A 15,782-nucleotide genomic window follows, 5' to 3' on the forward strand; every position below is an offset into this window, starting at 1 on the left:
AGCTGTGTGCATGGGAATAGCAACAAGGTAATATAGGAGAAAGGTCACAGTGGCTTGGGGATGAATTCCAGGACACAGCACTGCAGGAGGGACCATGCCCCTCGAGGCTTCTTATATGTGGTTCCTCAATTCTTGGCTAAGTTAGGATCCCTGGGCTGACCAACACTGATGTTTGTACCTGGAGCCAAGTCATATTTTAGGCCAATTCTTTCATTCCATGAGAACTTGTCATCAGATTTCCCAGGAAGAACATAAACCTGCCATTATATTTTTGTCTGTTTGGAAGCTTCTTTTGCCCTCTGGAAGCCCAGTGCTACCAAATCCCATGAAGAGTTTGTGCTGGGTTCAGACCCTGTTCAGTACCCCATTCTCAGCTCCATGGGGGGAAGCTTGCAGCTCTCTATTGATGAGAGTCTTGGCTCTCTGCTGTTTCTTGGGTATCTTTTTGTCACAAGGATGGCTGGTGCTGGAACGCACTGTAAACGAGGAGGGGATGGGCCTAAGTTTCCATCACGCTGCAAAGCAGAACCACCTGTTGGTGGCTTCTCTGTTAGCCCATGGCTGTGAAGAGAGCATTTAACAATGAAGAGCTGCGGCCAGAGACACGAGTCCTTGGCTCCGGTTCCTGTTTGTCTCCAGGCTGCCGCATTCCACAGAAGGCAGGAAACTGACATTCTGAGAATGTTTGTCTCTGCCAGCCAGGGCTTGGCTAATCCTGGTGACCTGCAGCAGATTCCCCACCAAGAAGACATCCAGTGGAAAGACAGGTATGGAATCCCTGGAGCCACAGGCTTTGCACACAAAGACTTGGTGCAGACATCTCCTTGAACCCTCACGATACCCTGACAGGAGGTTAGGTGGCCACAGAACTAACAAGGGCCACCAGGTTGCACAACCTGAGAGAGCACTCACACTGCTCTCTCCGTGAAAAGCATCTCCTGGGGTTGTGATGCAGTAGACAACCTGGGCAGCTGTATGTGGTGGTCTGTAGCTAATAATTAATGGAGCCAAGTGAGGTTTAGACTTAGGTTCTTGGACTCTAATTTTGTTTTCTTTTCTTTGCCGTCTCTTATATAGGGTTGGCTCTTCTAATGTACCTCACTGGATTTGAAAAGATGCCTGACACCCAAACTCCCTAATACTGAGCTTCTTCATTTGTAAAATAAGATCAAAATATCTAATCCTTTTGACTGTTGTGATGAGAAAATGACCAAATGCAGAAAATATGCCTGACTCATTGGCCTATATCTTAGTGAGAACTCTGGTGATACGGTTTGACTCTGTGTCCCCACCCAAATCTCATGTTGAATTGTAATCCCCAATGTTGGGGGAGGGACCTGGTGGGAAGTGATTGCATCATGGGGGAGGATTTCTCCCTTGCTGTTCTCGTGATAGTGAATGAGTTCTCACAAGATCTGGTTGTTTGAAAGTACGTAGCACTTCCCCCTTTGCTCTCTTTCTCTCCTGCTGCCACGTGAAGATGTGCTTGCTTTCCCTTGCCCTTCTACCACTCTCCACCAATTTCCTGAGGCCTCCCAGCCATGCCTTCTGTACACTCTGTGGAACTGTTAGGCAATTAAACCTCTTTTCTTTATAAATTACCCAGTCTCAGGTACTTCTTTATAGCAGTGTGAGAATGGATTAATACATCAGGCAATAAAGGCAGCTCTTACTGTTACTCCTGCTGCTGCTACCATAATAATATTCGTTGTAATTATTATCTTTCCAATATAAATGAACATGTTGCCCACGGCTCTCAGGGCAGTCAGAGTCTAAGGCTCCTAGCTCCACATGGGTACAGATGAGGTCCTCCTATCTTCTTCCTTCTTTCCTCAAGCAGGGGAGGCCCAGATCATACCTAGGGGGTCGGTGTGATGCTGCGGGAACCTAGATCAGCTGAGGAAGGAGCAGCCACTTAAATGAAATGACATGAGAGCTCCTGGCACCTGGCAGCCCGTCCTGCACCTGCATGTTATGCAGGTGTTAATGGAAATTCTTTGCTTTCTCCATTCAGCTGAGTGTGTCACTGAATCCCTGGCTCCCGATTGTGCTTGGAGCAGGGCCTGGTACAAAAGCGCCACATGCAGTGAGTGAACAGATGGAGGAATGAGTAAGTGAGCAAATGTCAGGGCCCCCTCAGCCCAACTTCAGTGCCACACTGTTTTATTTCTTCTTTCCGGCAAATACTTAGGCTGTGTCTGCTTTGTGCCAAGCACCATGGGCAGGCTGCGGCACTACAGCAAATCCCACCTGTCCTTGACCTTGGCAGCTCAGGCCTGCTCTGCTCCCCTTTTCAAACCAGTGGGCTGTCATTTTTTTGCCCATTTTATCAGTGGCAGCCATGATCCAGGTGTCCATACAGCTCTCCTGGCTTTTGCCTACATTTTCCTCTGCACCCTCTTGCTGAGAGCCCGGCCAGATCAGCTCCACTCCATCTTTGTGGTGGCCGTGAGTGTTTGCCCAGCAGACCCCTGGGCTTAGAGGATGTAAGGGCCCAGCCCTTGCCCTGGGTTGTCGAGAGGGAAGTGTCTTCTGAAGTAGAGACAGAAGAGCAGGCAGAAAAATACACAACCCAGGACAAATATTAGAAACACGTAAATATGCACATAGCCACTTACAGCTGCACCAAGTCACATGTATATGGGGATGAAAGTGACTAGATCCAGGTGGCATCGATCCAGGGCCTTCTCCTGCCACCTCTCTTCTTTTCAGCTTCTTTTGGGTCTTCATGCATTGAGCCTTCAGCGCTTGCTGCTTGACTTTTGACTTTGTAGCCTGGCCTGGAGGCACATCAGAGCCTTCTCCCATCACCCCTTGTATGCAGAGAACAAGGCACATTGCTGCCAACTATTCCAGCTGAGTGGAATACAAATACAAAATGCAAATGCAAAATACAAAATGCAAAAGCAGTGAAGCTAGGAGTCACAAACACAGAGGCTGGTAGCATCAACACTTGATGTAGATCCAGGCTGGGAGTAGGCATCAGGGCACAGTGGGCACTTTGGAAACAGTACCCAGGCTCGGTCTCAGCCATCCTCAAATTCAAGCATCAGACTCCCTGCAGGGCTTGTCAGAACACAGAGTGCTGGGCCCTACGCCGGAGTGTCTGAGGCAGTGGTTCTGGGGTTGAAAACGTGCATTTCTCTTTCTTGTTTATTTGGATTTGTTTGTTTGTTTGTTTGTTTTTGTTTTTGAGACAGAGTCTCACTCTGACACCCAGGTTGGAGTGCAGTAGCGCAGTCTCGGCTTACTGCAACCTCCGCCTCCTGGGCTTAGGCTCCCAAGCAGCTGGGAGTACAGGCGCATGCCACCATGCATGGCTAATTTGAATTTTTACTTTTAATTGACAAATAACAATTGCATATACTTATGGGGTAAAATATGATGTTTTGATACATGTATACATTGTGGAATGATTATATCAAGCTAAAGAGTAACACATCCATCACTTCACATATGTATCATTTCTCTGTAGTGAGAACATTTGAAATCTATTCTTCTAGTAATTTTTAAATATATTACGTTATTATTGACCATGGTCACCATATCATACAATAGATCTCAAAAACCTAGTCCTCCTGTCCAGCTGAAACTGTGAACGCCTTTGGTCAACATCTCCCCATCCCCATTCCCCGTCCCCAGTCTCTGGTAGTTACCATTCTCCTCTCATCTTCTGCAAGTTTGATTTTTGCAGACTTCACATTTCTTTTTCTTTCTTTCTTTCTTTTTTTGACAGAGTCTTGCTCTTTCACCAGGCTGGAGTGCAGTGGCGCAATCTCGGATCACTGCAACCTCCGCCTTCTTGGTTCAAGCAATTCTCCTGCCTCAGCCTCCCCAGTAGCTGGGACTACAGGCAGGCACCGCCACGCCCAGCTAATTTTTGTATTTTTAGTAGAGACAGGGTTTCACCATGTTGGCCATCTCTTGACCTTGTGATCCGCCCACCTCGGCCTCCCAAAGTGCTGGGATTACAGGCGTGAGCCACCCCACCCGGCCTTCAGACTCCACAGTTCTAACAAGTGTCCAGGTGATGTGGCTGCTACTGATGAGGACCAGGCTCTGAGATCCACTGCCCCGTCTGAAGGGGGCGATGATTCCTCAGCTCCAGCCCTCAGTTGCCTTGGGGAATGCAGCCTGGAGCTGCTAAATCTCCCAATTTTTCAAGAGAGGCCAGAAATACAGATCTTAATGTAAAATGTTTTAACTCTTAAAATTTCCAAGCAAATTGAGAAAAAAAAATCAAAATTTGTCAGAGACTAAGTGTCTGTAGGCTGGATTGGACTCCCAGCCTTCCACTTTGTGAGCTGTGTGTTGCGCACCCACGGGTGGGGACCCCTTACCTCTTGATGATATTTGTGCCCCTTGCCACGCGTTCCCCGGGAGCTGGGAACCTGGGTAGAACCTTTGTGTTATCCTTGCCCCTCACTGCTTACAGAACAAATGAAGATTGGTTGGCCTGTTTTAGGAGCCTCTGCCGTGAGAGGAGAACAAAACGGCCGTCCAGTTTCAGAGGATTATTGCAGACTTCTCAAACCACATATAATTAAATGGTGGAGTGAACCCCTGCGGGGAACCTTGGGCTGGGCTTAGCAAGAAGCCTGGCGAATCCTGCCAAGTGGGCGATTCAGAGGCCTCTGCGGTCAAAATAGTCCCGATAAAATGACAGGCAGCTCAGCTTTCAGAAGACATGAGGTGATCTGAAGGCAAGTCAGGGTAACAGGATCTCTCTCCCCATGCGTGGGACTGTGGAGCAGTTTACAGCTTTCTACAGCGCGTCTGGCATCGGAGGCAGGGCCTGGAGGGAGGCTGGAACTCCCTCTTCCAGACCTTTCCTTACCAACTTTTCTGGTTCTACTGCAGAACAACAACAAAAACAATTAATAGCTCTGAGGATATCTAGGACTTTTGGGGTCTTTGAGCTTTACTTTCTGTTGAGTGATGATTACCTCCAGGGAAGCAAACACACCAGATATGACGATAGTAGGCCACCTCCTTGTCCCCACTACACACACACACCAACAGGGTACTGAGACATCTTATTGCTAGAACTGAATAAACCTCAAGACCTGTCTGATCAGCTGTGCAGAAATCAATCATTAGACTCATTTTACAAAACAGCTTAATTGAAGACTCCTCAATTCTACATTATTTTTCGCCTCAACTCGTTTGATTTTCAGGATGTCCTGCTCCCAGCCTTTTGGAGGGTCACAGTGGTCAAATGTAAAATGTTCCTAGGCCCGGAGATTAAGGTTTAATATTGGTTTTTGTTCAGGTGAAGAAACAGAGGGAAGCTTCCATCCTTAACTCAATGAGTAAACTGCAGCTGGGGTATGGGGTGCCTCGCCCCACTGTTACCCTGCCCAATTAGCTTTCGCAGTGTGAGCACCATCAAAAGGGATGCAGGGAATTGAGAATGGATTTATTCTAGAATTTTCTCCTCCTGATACTATAATGGATTGTCTGTGGGGAGCAGGAAAACATGTTCCTAAGCATGGAAAAGTCATGTGACCATCTGAAATTTGGGCCAGCGCTCCTGTGCCTGGGCTTTCAGGTGGCCCTGCCGACTGGAGGGTTTGAGGCTTGGAGAAAACATGTAGGTGCCATACAGACCTGAGAAGAAGACAGTCACTGCGGCACATTCGAAGGACATATTCCAGCTAGTTTTATCAGAGGACATTGCATTAGTCAGGGTTCTCCACACGGGACCAATGAGACGGAGGGCTCTCCTCTCCATTCTGGCTGGTGCCCAGTCCTTTCCCCAGGAAGGGCTGTCTCCTGACTGAGAAGCAAGAGCCCAGCTTTTGCAGCCATTTCTCTAGCGAGCTCCCCTCATCCCGGGGCAGAGTCCTACATGAGAAAGAATCATGAAACCCACTAGCCACAGCTTTGACAAGGCCTTGTCTATTTCCACGGCCAATCAGAGGAGAGGGTGAAAGTGCCACCGCTAGGGCAGCAAAGGCTGGTGGGGAAGCCGGAGGCTTGGAGGCAAAAGCCCTGGGTCCTTCTCTCTCAGCTGTGACCTTGGGCAGGCTCTGGAATTGGGCTGGGTCTCAAGTGAAATGGGAAGTGGGAGCTCTATGGAAGACACTGTCCAGGGCGCCAGGGGAGGCACAGTTACACAAGGAAGATCCCCAGCCGTGGGAGCCTTTGCTCTACTCATTGAATCCTGGGTACTCAAGGGAATACTTGGAGTGTTCTGGTGAAGTGGGGTTTTCTGGTCTTCTAGCTGGTCTCTTTGTTCCGCTCAATAAAGGTGTTTATGTAGCACCTATCATGTTTTAGTCATGTTACTAGATGCTGTCAATATCAAGGGGGGAAGATGGGGCACTTGCCTGAGAGCAGCGATTTTCAAACTTTCTGATTTCTGAACTTCATTACTCTCTAGCTCTATTTCCCGAAACAGAAAAAAAATTGAGAAAAGTGATATTGTTTTACGTAATTTCGCAAATGTAGAAAATATTTCACAAGTCTTTTTAATGCCTAGTTTAATAAAAGACAGATGGATTCACATACCTGCTTCACCAGTGGTCTCCAGATAATGCTGGAGGGTAGAGCAACGGGTATTAATGCAGGGAAAACGTACTTCCCTTTGGGGGCATTTTTGGTTGTCACATTTGGGGTTTTATTCAGTGAGCCTAGAATTTAACTCCATGTTACATATAAACACAAAGTCAGTTTTGCGTAGTTTTAATACACTTAGTATTTTCCAAGAATGCAAATACTGTGTTATTTGAGAGAAAAGATTATTGTTTGGTTCAGAATTTTATTGAGAATTGTGAACCTTTTGTTAACCAACATTGCTAACAGTATTGTTGTTCATGGCATTTGAATTAACACAAACTTCAGCATTAGCCTGCATTTAAATCTATTACTGTCACCCTGGCCTTTCCATAGTTGCTGGTGTCTTGTCCACTATTATATATGTGGCTTCTGCCATTTATTTTTTTCTAATTATGTTTTTTATTTTGAGAACATTGTAGACTCACGTGCAGTTGTAAGAAATAACACAAAGAAATCTCCTTACCTGTTTTCTCCAATGGTAACATCTTTCAAAACCGTAGCATAATATCACAGCTAGGATATTGACAGTGATGTAGTCAAGATGCAGAACGGTTCCATTTCCTTATGGCTACACCTGCTTCCCGCCAGCTCCCTGCCCCCTCCTTAACCCTTGATGAACATTAATATGCTCTCTATTTCTATAATTTTGTCATTTAAAGAGTGTTACATAAGCTAGGCATGGTAACACACGCCTGTAGTCCCGGCTTGAGACCAGGAGGTTGAGGCTGCGGTGAGTTACCATCATGCCACTGCACTCCAGGCTGGGTGACAGAGTGAGACACTGTCTAAAAAAAAAAAAAAAAAGGGAAAGAAAAAAGAATAGTATATGATAAATGGACTCACAGATCCACTTAGGGTGCTGCATGGATCAGTAGTCTGTTCCTTGCTGTTGCTCAGCATTATCCCATGGTATGGATGTACCACAGCTGGTTTCATTATTCACCCACTGAAGGACATCTGGGCTGTTTTCCATATGCGGCAATTGCAAACAAAGCTGCTATAAACATTCATGTTCAAGCGTTTGGGTGGATATAAGTCTTCATTTCTCTTGGATAAATGTCAAGTAGTGCAATGCTAGTTGCATGTTTAGATTTGTATAAAACTTCCGGCTGGTTTTAACTGTATCATTTCACACTCCCACCAGCCATCTGTGAGTGACTGAATTTCCCCACATCACCAGCTTTGGTGTTGTCATCACCAATTTTTATTTTAGCCATTCTGATTAGATAGTTAGTGATAATTTATTGTGCTTTTAATTTACGTTTCCCTAATGGCTAAGCTCATTAAATATTTTTTCATGTGCTTATTTGCCATTAGTACATCCTTTTTGGTAAAATGTCTGTTCATGTCTTTGGCCCAATTTCTAAGGATTGTTTCCTTTTTTACTGATTAATTACATGAGTTATATAAATATAGATAGGTAGTTTGCAAATATTTTTGCTCACTCTATAGCTTGTTTTCATCCTCTTAACAGGATCTTTTGCGGAACAAAAGTGTTTTTGATGACGTCCAATGTCAGTTTCTCCTTGTATGGATCATGTTTTTGGTGTCAAGTTCAAGAATTTTCTCCTATCCTTAGCCCTGAATATTTTATGTTATGTTCTTTTTTTCTACAAGTTTTATAATTTTACAGTTTACATTTTAGCCCATGGTGTATTTTGAGTAATTTTTGTATAAGATAGGGCAAGATTCTTTTTTTTTTTGCCTCTGGATGTCCAATTGCACTAGTACCATTTGTTGTAAAGGCTATCTTTACTCTGTTGAATTGCTTCTGCTGCTTTGTTAAAACTCAGTTGGACATACTTGTATGGGTCTATTTCCGGGTTCTCTGCTCTGTTCTATTGATCTATGTATGTCTGTCCCTCTGCCAATACCACACAGTCTTGATAACTGTCACTATAAATAGTAAGTCTTGAAATTGAGTAAACTCATTTATCCCACTTTATTCTTTTTTGAACTTTTGCTTTAGTTATTCCAGTGATTTTCCTTTTTCATATAAATATAACTAAAACAAAATTCCATATAATTTGAGAATTTATATGGCAAATTCCTGGAATTTTGACAAAAATTGCATTAACTCTGTATATTAACTTAGGAAGAATTGACATCTTTACTGCGTTGAGACTCCAGTCCATGAACATAATATGCATTTCCATTTATTATATCATCTTTGATTTCCTTTATCAGCATTATATAGTTTTCAGCATACAATTCCTGTAAGTGATTTGTTAGATTTACACCTAAATGTTTTATTTTCCTTTGAACAATTGTAAATGCTATTGTATTTTTAATTTCAATCTCCGTGTGTTCTTTGGCACTATATAGAAAAATGTTATTTTTGTATGTTTATCTTGTATGCTTCAACTTTCCTGAACACATTTGTAAATTCTTAAGAGTTTTTTTAATATATCTCTTGGGATCGTCTATGTGGACAATTACCTCATCCAGAAATTGGGTGACTTTTATTTCTTCCTTTCATTACCTTTCTTTTCTATTGTATTGACCAGAACTTCCAGTCTATGCTGAGTAAGAGTGATGAGAGCAGACATCCTGCCTTTGTTCCTAATCTTAGGAGGAAAGCATTCAATCTTTCACAGGTAAGAATGTTTGCTGTAGCTTTTTGTAGATCCTTTTATCAAGTTGAGCAACTTCCCCTTTATTTCTATTTTTTGAGAATTTTTTAAACATTAATGGGTATTGAATCTTGTCAAATGCTTTTTCTGCATTGATTGGTAGGAATATGTGGTTTTCCTTCTTTAGGCTGTTAATATGTTGGATCACATTGATTAGTTTCCTAATATTGGAGCAATCTTGCATGCCTGGAATAAACCCCACAAGGCATTTATCTGAATGTGGCATGAGGGTAATACTAGGCTCATAAAATGAATTGGAAAATGTTCTTGCCTCTTCTATTTTCTGGAAGAGGTTGTATATAACTGGTGTTCATTCTTTTTAAAGAGTTTGGTAGAGTTATCCAGTAAAACTGCCTTGTCCTAGAGATTTCTTCTTTGGGAGTTTTAAAATTATAAATTAAATTTCCTTAAGAACTATGGGGCTATTTACATGATCTATTTTATATTGGGCGAGTTGTGGTAATTTATATTTTTTAAGGAAGTGATCAGTTTTATCTAAATTGTCAAATTTATGCATGTTGAATACTTTCTCATATTGCCTTATTATCTGTCTGTATAATCCTGCAGAGACTGTAGTAATATTCCTTGTTTCAACCCTGATATTGGTAATTTGCATCTCTCTCTTGTTTTTAGTCTTTCTAAAGATTTGTCAGTTTTGTTGGTGTTTTTAAAGAACCAGTTCTTTGTTTTGTTGATTTTTCTCTATATTTTGTTTTCGATTTTATTAATTTCTGCTTTTATCCATATTATTTTGTTCTTTTTGATTGCTATTGATTTATTTTGCATTTCTTTCTCTAGATTAAGAACCCAGATTAATGATTTGAGACTTTTCCTGTTTCCTAACGTGTGCGTTTCATGTTATAAATTTCCCTCTCAGCACTATGTTAGCTGTGTCCCTAAAATTTGGATATATTGTATTTTAATTTTTATTCATTTTAATATATTTAAAAACATTTTTTCCTACAGAGTTTATTTTTTACTCAGGGATTATTTAAATATGTGTTGTTTAGTTTCTAAGTGTCTGGAAATTTCTTGTTATTTTTCTGCTTTTGATTTCTTGTTGAATTCCACTGTGGTTAGAGAATACACTTGGTATGAGTCTAATTCTTTTAAATATGTGAATTTTTTTAATGGCTGGTAATATGTCCTATCTTGGTATATGTTTTGTGGACACTTGGAAAGAATATATATTCTGCTGTTGAGCGATGTGTTCTATGAATGTCGTTTAGATTTGTTGACTGATGGTATTGCTGAATTCTTCTCTCTATACTTGCTGATTTTCTTTCTAGTTGTTTCATAAATTGTTCAGATAGGTGCATTGAAATCTCCAACTATAATTGTGGATTTCTCTATTTCTCCTTTTAGTTTTATCAGTTTTGTGTTCATACATCTTGTAGCTCTGTTGTTAGGTGCATACATATTTAGAATTACTATATCTTCTTGATGGATTGACCCTTTTATTATTATATTATTATATGTCTCTTTCTGTCTCTGGTAATTTTCTTTGTTCTGATATCTACTCCATCTTATGTTTATATAGCCATTCCTGCTTTCCTTCGATTGATGTTTGCATGATTTTTAAAAAATCCCTTTACTGCCAACCTGCCTTTATCATTATATTGGAAGAAATTTCTTTTGGATAACATATGGTTGAATAATGTTTGTTGTTGTTTAATTTTTAAGACTTTATTTTTAAGAGCAGTTTTAGGTTCATAGCAAAATTGAGAGGAAGGTGCAGAGATTTGCCTTATACTCTCTGCCCCTAAACATGCATAGCCTCCCTCTGTTTCTATCTTCTGAAAGTGGCTGTAGAGAATTGGTGTAGTTTCTTCCTTAAATGTTTGGTAGAAATCACCAGTGAACCTATATGGATGGGCCTGAGGCTTTTTGTTTTGGAGGTAATTGATTCAACCTCTTCAATAGATATAGACCTATTAAGATTGTCTGTTTCTTCTTATGTGAGTTTTGGCAGCTTGTGTCTTTGAAGATATTGGTCCATTTTATCTAGGTTACCAAATTTGTGGGCCTAGAGTTGTTCATAGTATTTATTTATCATCCTTTCAGTGTCTATGGGATCTATAGTGACGTCCCTTCTCTCATGTCTGACATTAGTAATTTATGTCCTGTCTTTTTTTCTCAGCCTGGCTAAAGGCTTATCAATTTTACTGGTCTTTTCAAAGTACCACGTTTTTATTTCATTGATTTTTTTCTGTTAATTTCCTATTTTCAATTTAATTAATTTTTGTTCTAATTCTTATTATTTCTTTTCTTCTGTATACTTGGAATTTAATTTACTCTTTATTTCTAGCTTCCTAATGTAGAAATTAGTTTGTTTTTAGATCTTCTTTTCTTATATGTGTATTCAGTGCTGTAAATTTCCCACTAAGTGTTGCTTTCACTGCATCCCACAAATTTTTATTAGTTATGTTTTAATTTTCATTTAGTCCCAAATATTTTAAAGTTTCCCTTTAGTTTTCTTCTTTGACCATATATTATTTAGAAAGGTGTTGTTTAATCTCTATGTAGTTGGGGATTATCCCATTATCTTCCTGTCATTAATTTCTAGTTTAATTACTTTGGGGTCTGAAAGTAGATATTCAATGATTTCTGTTTTTTGTTTTTTTTAATTACGTGTATTTTATAGCCCAGAATATGGTCCATTTTGGTGAATGTCCCATGTGAGCTTGAGAAGAATATGTATTCTGCTGTTGTTGGATGAAATAGTCTAGAGATATCAATTATATCCAGTTGATTTATGGTGTTGTTGAGTTCAATTATGTCCTTACTGATTTACTGCTTGCTGGATCTGCCCATTTATGATCAAGAGTTTTTGAATCTTCAACTATGACAGTGTATTCATCTATTTTTCCTTGCAATTCTATCAGTTTTTGTGTCTCATAGTTTGACACTGATGTTAAGGGCATACACGTTAAGGATTGTTATGTCTTCTTGGAGAATTGACCCATTTATCACTATGTAATGCCCTTCTTTATCCATGATCACTTTCCCTGCTTTTAGGTCTGCTTTTTCTAAAATTAATATGGCTACTTCTGCTTTCTTTTGATTAACCTTACTTTGTAATATTTTGTCCATTTTCTTTTAACCTATTTTTATCTTCATATTTTAAGTGGGTTTGTTTTTTTGTTTTTTTTGGTAGAGAACATATAGTTGGGTCTTGTTTATTGATCCACTCTGACAATGACTGTCTTTTAGTTGGTGCATTTATATCATTGACATTCAAAATTATTATTGGTGTAATTGGATTCATATTATACCATTGACATTCAACATTATTATTGATATCATTGGATTCGTATCTACCATATTTGTTACACTTTTCTATTTGTTGCCTTTCATCTTTCTTTCTTCTTTTGTCTTCCACTCTTTTCCTATCTTTTGTGGTCTTAATTAGCATTTTACATTCCATTTTCTCTCCTTTCTTGGCATATCAGTTGTACTTCTTTTTTTATTTTTTAGTGGTTTCCCTAGAGTTGTAACATACATTGACAACTAATTTGAGTGTACTTTTAAATAACAATATCCCACTTCACAAGTTGTGTGAATACCTTATAATAACAAATAATCCAAATTCCTCTTTTCCATTTTTCGTATCACTGCTGTCACTAATTTTATTTATATATAAGTGCATATATATATCTAATACAATGTTGCTATTATTATTTTAAACAAATTTATCTGTTAAATCAATTGAGAATAAGAAAAATAAACATTTTTATTTTCCCTTCACGTATTTTTTCTTCAACCTTTATACTTTCTTTATGTAGGTCCAGGTTTCTGAACTACATTATTTTCCTTCTCCCTAAAGAACTTCTTTTAAAATTTCTTGCAAGGCAGGTTCACTGACAACGAATTCCCTCAATATGTGTTTGTCTGAGAAAGTATTTTTCCTTCACTTTTGAAGGATAATTTTACAGGGTACAGAATTGTAGGTTGCTGGGTTGTGGGCTTTATTTCCCCACACTTTATTTCACTCTACTCTCTTCTTGCTCGCATGGTTTCTGAAGAGAAGTTGGATATAATTTCTTATCTTTGTTTCTTTGTAGTAACATGTTTTTCCTCTCTTTGATTTTCTGTAGTTTGAAGATGATAGGCCTAGGTGCAGTGTTTTTGGCATTTATCCTGCATGGTGTTCTCTGAACTTCCTGGGTCTATGGTTTGCTGTGTGACATTAATTTGGTGGAAATGTTGTTCCAGTATTTTTTTTCTGTTTTTTTTCTCTCTTATCTTTCTTTTGATGGGTTACTAATAAGCCCATCAAATGCATCCTTCGTTTCTGTTACAGTGTTTTTGTCTTTCAGCAGTTCTTTTTGGTTCTTTCTTACGATTTCTACCTCCCTGCTTATATTGCCCATCTGTCCTCGCATGTTGTCTACTTTGTCCATTTAAAACAGACTCTTCCAATCTCTGTCTTATAAATGGTGCACTTAGATCATTTACATTTAATAGAATTATAAATATGTTAAAGCTTAAGTCTGCCATTTTAAAATTTTGTTTACTCCGTTTTTTCATTGTTTCTTTGTTTTCTTTTCCTGCTTCCTATGGGTTACTTGAACATTTTTTAGAATTCCAATTGATTTATCTGTAGTGTTGTTGAGTCTATTTCTTAGAATTTTTCTTCAGTGATTGCTCTAAATATTAAATTACATAAAATAATTTATCACTGTCTGCTAGTATTGTCATTTTACCAGTTAATTCAGTATAGATATCTTCCCTCTCTTTATATCCCTTTACCTTCTTCCAGTTATAACTGTACTGAATTTTCCCTGCATATCTTTAGAACCATATCACACAGTGTTATAATTTTTGCTTTTCCCATCAAACTTAATTTAGAAAATTCAAGAGAAGAAGGAAAATCTTTTAGTTAGTAATTTTCTTCTTTCCATGTTCTTTCTTCCTTTTAGATATCTTTTTTTTTTTTTTTTTTTTTTTTTTGAGACAGAGTCTCGCTGTGTCACCAGGCTGGAGTGAAATGGCATGATCTCGGCTCACTGCAACCTCCGCCTCCGAGGTTCAAGCAATCCTTGTGCCTCAGCCTCCTGAGTAGCTGGGATTACAGGGCCACACCGCCACATCTGGCTAATTTTTGTATTTTTAGTAGAGATGGGGTTTCGCCATGTTGGTCAGGCTGGTCTCCAACTCTTGGCCTCACATGATCTGCCTGCCTTGGCATCCTGAAGTGCTGGGATTACCGGTGCGAGCCATTGGCCCCAGCCCCTTTTAGATATTCTAAGATTCTTTCTTTCATTGTTTTGTCTCTATTTTGAGAAATTCCTTTATTATTTTAGGGTAGATTTGCTGGTGACAATTTTCTTAGTTTTCCTTCATTCAAAACTGTCTTGATTTTTCACTTCAGTCATAAGGCTATTTTACTAGGAATTGATTCTAGGTTGACAATTCCTTTCTTTCAGCACTTGAAAAATATTACACCCCTTTCTTCTGGCCTCTTTGCTTTCTGAAGAGAAATCTGCTGTCATTCAAACTGTTTTTCCTCAATAGGTAAGATGTTATGGTTTTCTCTGGCCACTTTCAGAATTTTTTTTTTGTCTTTAGTTTTCAAAAATATTACTTTGATGTGTCTTGGCATGTTTTTCTTGGGGTTTATTCCATTTGGCATTTGTTCTACTTCTTGAATCTATAAATTTATGTCTCTTGCTAAATTTGGTAAGTTTTTCAGCCATTATTTCTTCAAGTGCTTTTTCAGCCTGGACCTTTTTCTTCCAGGACTCTTTTGACCCAAACATTAGATCGTTTGTCATAGTCCCCTCAGTCCCCAACCCTCTGTTCTTTTTTTTTTTTTTCCAGAATATTTTCTCTCTGTTGTTCAGATTGGCTTATTTCTATTTTTCTATCTTCAAGTTTACTGATTCTTTCCTCTGTCCCCTCATTCTGCTGTTGAACCCATCTACTAAGCTGTTTATTTCAGCTATTGTATTTTTCAGTTCTAAAATTTTCATTTGGTTCTTCTTTACATCTTCTTTGTGGAAAATTTCTGTTTCTTAAGTTTTTTTTTAGATGTATTTCGTGATCATAATTGCTCGTTAGAGCATTTTTATCATGGCTTCTTTAAAATATCTTTAAGATAATTTTAACGTCTTTGTCATCCTGATGTTGGCATCTGTTCACTGTCTTTTTCATTACATTTGAGATCTTTCTAGTTCTTGACATGATGAGTGATTTTCAACTCTAATCTGGACATTTTTGTATTATGTTAGGAAAATTTGGACCATATTTAAATCTTCTGTTTTCGCTAGCTTTCTCTGACATTGTTTTTGCAGAGGTGGAAAAGGAGTGCTGCCTTGTTACTGCCAGGTAGGGGTAGAAGTCCAGGTTCCTCACTCAGCCTCTGTGGACACCTGAGCTGTGGGGTTCTTTGTTGTTGCTGGATGTGGGTGGGAGGTCTAGCTCCCTAACTTGTCTCCACTGACCCTGGGGGTTCATATCTCATTACTTACCAGTGGGGATGAAAATCTTAGGTGTCTACTTGGTCTTCTCTGATGTCACCCTTTGGTGTGTGTTAAGAGTCTCACAAAGGAAGAAGTCTAGGCTCTCTACTTGGTCTTTGCTGAT

The 15,782-nt window shown here is 39.5% G+C and overlaps 1 long non-coding RNA gene across 1 annotated transcript in view; it reads left to right on the forward strand.

Moving 5' to 3' along the window:
- The window catches only part of LOC134808486 (uncharacterized), a 99,288-nt gene that overhangs the window by 15,389 nt on the left and 68,117 nt on the right, over window positions 1-15,782 (forward strand). Inside the window, exon 2 of the long non-coding RNA XR_010151563.1 lies at window positions 9,069-9,158. This is a non-coding gene — a long non-coding RNA (uncharacterized LOC134808486). The remainder of the gene's footprint in view (window positions 1-9,068; window positions 9,159-15,782) is intronic.

This window comes from Pan troglodytes, chromosome 16 (genome assembly GCF_028858775.2).
Source record: "Pan troglodytes isolate AG18354 chromosome 16, NHGRI_mPanTro3-v2.0_pri, whole genome shotgun sequence".
Lineage (NCBI taxonomy): Eukaryota > Metazoa > Chordata > Mammalia > Primates > Hominidae > Pan > Pan troglodytes.